The sequence below is a fragment of the Akebia trifoliata genome, chromosome 2 (assembly GCF_017979445.1).
Source record: "Akebia trifoliata isolate Shusen 1 chromosome 2, ASM1797944v1, whole genome shotgun sequence".
NCBI classification, from domain to species: Eukaryota; Viridiplantae; Streptophyta; class Magnoliopsida; order Ranunculales; family Lardizabalaceae; genus Akebia; species Akebia trifoliata.
The window spans coordinates 9,574,119-9,582,864 of NC_141376.1; positions in this window are offsets into that span (position 1 = coordinate 9,574,119).

Sequence of the window (8,746 nt, forward strand, 5' to 3'; positions counted from 1 at the left end):
TTTTCCTATAAAAAATCACGTCTTAAGATTAAATAGAACCTTTCTACTTCTAATTTAATATTTCCTCGGCATAAAGACAAAAGAACTTTGCTTTAAATAAAAATGTAGCTGTCATTTACATCATTACATAAAAAATAGGAACACAAAATTATTTAATGGCACTTATGGCACCTCACAGACTCATCACACAACAGATAATGTTTTTTATTTAACCCCTAAATTTCAATAATATCACACTCTCGAAGTCACATGTTTCATGTGATACTAACCTCGCTTGCCTTAGCAAAAATAAAAGTACACATTGGTACTGCTACCATCTGTTGAGGAGGGTGTGACAGATTGACAGGGCTTCGTGGACCAAACCAAGGGCACATAAACCTTTATTTCATGGGTTTTCTTTCTCTTAAATTTATCAAAATTCCTAGTTGTTAGGAGGGCTACAATAATTTTCTTTTTTTAAGATTCCTGTTGAGCAACTTGTAGTTTTAAAAGAAAAAAATTGTCTTTATCACTGGTGAATATGAAAACGCCCGATCTTTTATAACTAAAGTAAAATGCTAAAGTGACGTAAAAAATAATATGTGCTTAGCATTGTACATGTTTTTTCTCAAGATGCAAGTAATCTACACTCAAGGGTTATTTTGAAGTTAATGGGGCAAGGCTTGTTAGAAAGTATATTTTTATTTTGAGTTGGGCTCCGTTTAACTCAAGAAATAACAGATGATTTTGACCATTTAGAAAATTAGTATCAGAATAGGTATCATCAAGATAAAATCTCTACTATTGAATGTAATTCTTACACGGTTAGGATCATTCAAAATTTCTTGAGTCAACAAAATTGACCCATTTGTTTTACTATCCATAACAGCTGCAGCTTTTGAAACTGCCAGTCGTTATATGATGGTATGTGTCAAAGTTGTATTAGCATTTCAAAAGTTTTAAACTTCAAAAACAATATTGTTTGAAGGGAAAGGTTGCCTAAACCAAGGGATCATGTAGATCAGGGACCAAGGTTCACATTTCGATCACATGGACGGTTGCATTAGTCCAAATGACAACTTAGCCTCTTGTTTGTCGTCTAGATTGGGTTTGAAAAAAAAAAATCCTCCCAAAATAAGCATTTTTTGGCATTGGATTTTGATTTTAAAAATGGACGCTCTTTGAACTCTTAGATTTAAAATTGAAATCCAATGGTGAAAAAAATCTCTTTTTTAAATTCTATTTTTTTTTTTTTTTTGTAGAGTTCCTAAAATTCTATGCTTTACATACATGTGGCACCTGATGGTGTAATTGGACACCACATTAACATGTGGTTCATAGAGATAAATGATCCTTTGGTCCATAGAACCCATCTCTTGTTTGAATATTGTTTTAGAGAAGAGAGCTTCTATTGCCACACAAGCAATTGATAATGCCACCCCAACTGTGTTAATTCTTTAGTGGTTTACATATGAATTGAAATGATATTAGCAAAAGTTGGTGTGGCAATAGAATCTCTCTTTAGAAAAATATGGTCTATAATAATGGTATGCCAAGACTTTATGGGTGTAGTCTGTTCATGTCATGGCCAACCACTATATAATATTTTTGAATTTGAAAGTGCCACTTGTTAAGTTGAGAGGGTTGATCCGATGACCTAGGTTCAAATCCTGTTAAGGCCGCACACTTTCACCTCCTTTAACCACTAACCCCTTTCCTGCTTAACAAAAAATATTAATAATAGTAATTGTATATTTGTATGGGATAAAATCATATTAAACATGTGGCACAAAAACATGTATCATTGATTGATCCAAGAAGATTTAATGGGTATCCCAAGGCATTAATTAGTAAAATTAGATCTTATCTTTCTAAGAATAAAATATTTTCTTGAAATATAAAGTCTCCTAATCTAAGAGAGTTGCCATCGATCCCTAACTTTTACTTTTTACACCTCAATTAAAGTTTCCTCTAATTGATTGGAGTGTTTCTATTTCTAGATAATTATTCATTGAGAAATCCTGGATTTGGAACCCACAATGTGGTCCAAATTTGTGATAAACCCCATCAACAAATCCTCTAAGATGTTTGTTTCTTATAATTTTTGTGTATTTGGGTAGATTTGTATGTGAATTGATGAAGAAGTTTGTTGGAGTTAAATCTCAAAGAAAAATGTCTCTGTCTCTTAGAACACTGTATCTCGCCCAAATCCCTCTGGTATATGAAATATCACACATATCAAATAAATCGGGATAAATCCTAGTGGGTAGCCAACGAGGGGTCTTGAACTAAAGACCTCTATCTTGTTGGAGGGAGGCGTTGGCCACTATGTTGATGGTTTCATCAAAATCCAAAAGAAAAAAAAACAAAACAAAATCAATTTAAAACGAAATGTATTGAACTTTGTTAATGATTTATGATAAAATGACGTGCTGACACATACTCTATACATGGTTGACGTGGCAAGTACACAGAATCGTATTTATTTTCCTTCCGTATATCTTTTTCCTTGTGTATCCCGAAAAAAAATCTATGACTCTATGCACTTGTCATGTCAACTGTGTACGTGTTACGGGTGATTTTATCACCACTCTTAGTTAATGTATATTTATTTGGATCCCAGCTATATAACACATCCCCAATAAAACGTTGGCTGAGTTGGTTCCTTTTTCTAATCCAATTTTGGTGGTCTTTTGTGAATAATGTAATTTACCGAGTACGCAAATTACACCTGTTACCCATGAAATTTTCATAAAGAAAAATATAGTATATGGAACAAAATTTCTAAATATTTTGGAAAATAATTCAACGTTTTCGCGAGTTGTATACATATAAAACATATTATTTGCAAATAATTCAAAAAAGAAAAGCACCTTTTTGACCAAAAGAATCATCAAAATTTGTTCTGTGTAAAAAGATTAGAATCCATTTTTTTTTATTTGCAAATAATCCCTACGTGCTGGAGAGGAGAACCCTTTAATTAGGATTTTGGTTTGCAAGAGGGATAGAATCTTTTATATGATTGGTAACCACATGAGACAAATGGGTTTGGAGAACATGATCTCCAATTAGGTGTTATCTCCAAGCTTCTTTGAGATTTTGTTTTGGATTCCCAGTGTCAAGAGGGCTTAATTTTATCCTACAAAACATAACATATTCAATTAGGCCGAACTAAAAAAACAAAAAACTTGCATCTCTACCTGTATCATAAAATAAAATTTACTTATCAAAAAGAAAATATATATCATAAATTATTATTTTTTAAATCATATCTACAATGTCTGAACAAGCACACGTGTGCCCGTGCCCTAAGTATGTAGAATGGAGAACAACCTCAAATTAATATAAGAACAATGATTTTCAGACGCCCCCACTGACATATACCCCCATCACAGAACCAAAGATCATTTGCCTCGGGATATGCATAATCATAAGTCTTTTTCTTGTGTTTCCCGAGGCAAATCATCCATGGTTCTGTGATGGGGGCCTAGGTCAGAGGGGGGCGTCAGATTATCACGACTCTTAACATAAATAAAGATTATTGACATACATACATATATAAATATGATCATTCTTGGAAAACAATTAATGACTGGTGTAAAAATGCTTGACTATCAAGTATGAGAATGTTTAAGTCTGGATGAGGGTCTGTCAAATATTTGGAGGCTTTGCTTTTTCTTATGATGTTGATGATGATCTGATAAGGGTACAAATACAAACTGATTCCAAAGACAGAGCAAACAAAGAATTTTAGTTCAAGGGGAAATAAACTATTAGATACTGTCGCAGACTAGAGATAATATTAGATCTTTTATTGGATTATTGATCTACACAAATCTTTTCATTTCTGAGGAAACCAAGTAGTTGGGAGGGTTATATTATATTCTAAATGTGCAAACAAATGGACATTTGAGATAAGTAAAGAATTAATATGGAACAGATTCTCCCTATAGGGTACCCAACTTTCTAAATTTGATTTCTAGTTGTTGCTATAGGCATTGTAGGTCAGTGTAGGAAAGAGACATACAGAGGGTACATTGGACATTAGAGCAAAGAATGCACAAATGAATTCTTGAATACTCATGTTCAGGTTTCCCCCAATCTTTAAAGATTTTGCTTGTTTTTTTTAGTCCAAGATGTATTAAGTACATGTGTAATCATAGAGATGTTGGGCTGTCTCCCTTTATAATAATAAAAACTAGGCAACTGATAACAAACCTAAAAGAGGGTTTAGACTTTGAATCTATTCACACAACACAGGGATACACGCACACAAGTTGCGAGAAGCCAAGAACCTTCATATATAGTTAATGTGTCACAGATCCCAGTCCCGTCCGCAACATACTATGAATACCATTGAAATATGCTCAAGTTGCCAAACAAACAAAAAATGCATTCTTATCAAAACCCAAACTCCAATTTACTTAGTACAATAATAGAAACAAAAGATTTCTATTTTATTTACAAGAGCTTCATGATTGTCATTAAATGGAAGCATGGTTAAGAAAACTCGTCCGTAAAATTGCACTAATAAGAATAGAAGCTTCAGATAAAAGACACTCATATCCAACAAAAGCCTAAGTGAGAAGTCAAATCGTTGATGTGTCAAGGATAGGGAAATAAAGCGAAGCTCAAATGAATTGTCCTTGCAATGACCCAATCAAATGGGATATGGTCATTTGTTTTCAAAAAACTTAGCGTGTTTAAAACGTTAACAATTAATAATTCATAAAAATCGATGGCATATAATATGTTCTTAAAGAAATCTTAGAATTCAATTTCATATATTATACTTCAAATTGTTTCTATTATCTAGAAGTGGCATGATTATCATCCGCGCTTGTATCACACCCCACTTGGCAAATAGGTATTTGACAAATAAAATACTAGTTTTTCCAGGTCTCGAATTTTGAGGGGATTGAGAGTGACTCCTTCCTCCAAATTATACTGAGCCAGGGCCAGTTCACATGAAGAGCTTGCTTGGTTGAAGTCCTCCTCCAATAAGGTGATTGATAAAGTCCAAATAATGTGTTCAACTGCCATTCTCACTTTGGATGGAAGTTTATATAGTGAAGCAAGAGAAGGTGTTTTCCGAAATAATTTTTGTTCGGTATTCACCTAATGATGACTACGAAAGTCGAAAGTATTGTGCCTCGGGGGTTGTCTAGAATTTACATTTCTCATACTTCAGGAAGCAATTTCTACACAAAAATAAATAACAATCTTACCAAACTTAACAACAGTATACAATAACTAAGAAACAATATGAAAATAATCCTAAAAGGAAAATCAAGCAAACTCCCATTATCAGGAAAGATGGATGCTTCGTTTGAAGTCCAAAACAGTCGGGATAAGCAGTAAAATTCTCTACAACATTGGCTAAACAAACACATTTTCTCATCATTTTGAAGAACTATAACCTTCCATCAAGGTACCATGCATGGTTACAAGCAATCAATGAAACAATAGAGCACCCGAAGCAGTCCAAAAAGCAATATATAATATGTGATCCGTCTCTCACCTTCTTCCCTCACCAACTGCTTGAACAGCTACAACCCATCTGCCCCCTATTCCACTCCTGAAGAAAACCCCATGATCATTGATGCCCACAACATGCTGTACCTCTTGACAATCAGATCAAAGCTGGCTACAATAATGTTATTTCCATCTGAAACCAACTGTCTTCATCATTAAGTACAGTTCCCAAAAGCACTCAAAAATCTAGCAAAGGTGTAAAACATTCCAAGTTTAATATTTGTCTTTCCACATTTCCATAAAAAGTTGTGAGGCCTTCTCACAGTAAGTTCTATGACTAACTAACAAAAATGAAGTCAAGAAGAACACTATCCCTTCCAATGTTAAATCACATTGCAATATAACTTGATTGAAATTTTAAGTTCTGTGAGTCTCCCAAAAGAATTCAAAAGGCTGGGAAAGGTGTAAAACATTGCAAAATATTCATCTTTCTACTTTACATAAAAAAGGTTCTGAGATAACCAATAAACATTGTGTTAAGAAGAATACTCTCTTCCAAAGTTGCATCAAATAGCAATATGTCTAGATTGAACTTCCCACATTTCTTTATAACAGACATTAAGAGAGTTGATTACAAAGTTATTGAGCTCAAACCCAAGTTTCCAGGGAGCAATGTACCTAGCTCAAATGCTGCAACAAGCCATGTACCACTAGTTACACTAACAAATTGGTCTGACAATGGTACCCAACATATATTCAAACAACAGTCGAGCTTCTTGTTGATGCCCATTATGAACAAGTCCAGATATGATTGAAGCCCGCATACTTGGTTGTTTGCTTTCAGGCAGTTGAAATCCTTCTTGGATCACTAATCAGCTCACATTTAGGCCAGCGATATATCTAAAACCAATTTGAATAATCTAAGCATGAATATGCAAAACTAAATTATGATCTAGCATTTTCGTACAAGAACTGAGGGAAGTACAGTACAGAGAATGAACTGTGAGGGCTTCATATCAAAGGCATTCATGCAACAAAAGTAAGGACAATAATGCTTCATGTACATAGCTATGCTTAGCACATTCACTGCACAGTGCACACTTCTTGGTCAGGGCCATGCTTAGCAAAACCGCTAGCTATATAGTTGTACTATTCGTGTGTGTATACAACTCTTTGAGACATTTCATTGAACAATGGATATGCTAGTTAGAAAGTTCTGTACCGTCTTCACCATCTAGATCAATCAACACTACACATGCCTTTATCAACCTAGCTAAGTTGGCATCTTCTCTGCTCTGATCTTTTAGTTCAAAGAATACCGTAACATTATGTATTTATTGATTGAATCACTCAGATAACCCATATCAACACCACCACTAGGACTTTGTCCCCCCTTTCTAGCTCCAATTACACCGAACTCTTCTTTGATTTTTTATGGAAGGATCCAAGGCCATCTGCCTCAGTGCCTAGTATGTTGAGTGTATATTTTCCTCCACTCTCAGGTGTATCATACCCCAATCAAGTCCCACAACCCTCTTATATTCATAGTTCTCTCCTTCTCTAAAATATCGGTTTTTTTCCTTTTTCTTTTGAGTGGTTAGTTGGTCAACATGGTACCAGAGCGTTAGGTTCATATAGGTCATGTATTCGATTCTTCTCACCCTTATGGGTGGGGGGAGTATTAGATTGCATATTTTTCTCCACTCTAGGTGTGTCATACCTCAGTTAAGTCCTACAACCCTCTTATCTTCATAAGAATAATGCTACATTGACCTCAAGATTGGACCTCACATTGCACACCCTGATGCGAAAATATATGGGAACCACATATACTTTCCTCGAAATACGAATGAAAAAGCATTTATGGTTCCTATCCACTTTCACATCAAGATGTGCGATATGAGGTCCAATCATGAGGTCACTCCAATACAACTCTATTCATATTTCTCCCTCTAATACAAAAGATTGGGTCTTCTCTTTTTTTCTTTTTTCTTTTTTTCTTTTTTATTTTTTATTTTTATAGTAGTAGTAGTCGATTGGTTAACATGGTATCAACACTCTAGGTTTGTATAGATCACATGTTCAATTCATTCCACCCTTATAGGCGAAGGGGAGTGTTGAGTGTACATTTTTCTCGAACTCTTGAAGTGTGTCATACTAAGTCTCATGACCCTCTTACATTCATAGTTCTCCCCTTCTCAAAAAGATTAGTCTTTTGGATTAGTTGATTGTTAACGTAATACCTACACTTGTTTACATGTTGGAACAGTAAGCCAGATCCTATAGTTGCATAGTCAGTTTACCCGATAATTCAATTTTATTATTTTGTTTTTGTATTTTCATTTCTTCGATTTCGATACATGATAAGACCAAAAAAAGAGTAGTTTGTATACTCTGATCCAAAAATAGTATAAGAAGAGATGAGATTGCAGTCATTTAGATAAAAAAAAAATTTTACCAAATGAACTACCAGTCTAACACTCAAAAGTTGGAGCTCGCACAAATGGTCTATTAAGTAATTTTCTCTTCTTATGTTTGAGGTATTCAAATGAATTATCACATTGGCAATTCAACATCGTAGCCCTCTAAATTTCATAGAAAAACTCATATTAAAAAAATAAATAAATAACAATTCTTTTGTACTAGATCCAAGCTTTTAAAAATAGATAGCTACCAAACTTTCACAAATTCCAAAATTTAACAATGTAGAATAACATTTTTTTTCTAAGTTCATGCAATTGTGTCCTCTACGACAACCCTATGCCATTGGATCTTATAACCCTTAGTAATATTTGTAGGTGAGTTTAATAATAATTTTCATGTGCAATCATACACACCCTAATTTCTCGAGTCACGATCCAGAACAGTGCCATGTTCTTATAGTAACATACAGTGCCTATGTGGCATGTTTTAGTTGGATTTAAAATCCATAGGGCTGCTTGCACAAGAAGCAGATCCTGCAGTACATGTTCCTGTAGCAACTCTAACACACACTTTCAAAAGATGGGAGACGTGTATTTTAAAAAAAAAAAAAATTAACCTCTCAGTCGCTTGTCACCATAACTTACATCTGATTATAAAAAATAAAAAAGAAAAATGCTGGAATGATGCAAGGTATTTATTGCGATTCTCATAAGTCTGACGTGAAATGTGCACATAACCTTAGATGTCTTTCTTCAAGATACGAGTAAAAACCATCTATGGTTATATAGGCAACTCTAAGTCAGAATTGTGAGAATCACAGTAAATCCATTGTCACCCCAGCACAACTCAAAAAAAATTTAAGCAACAT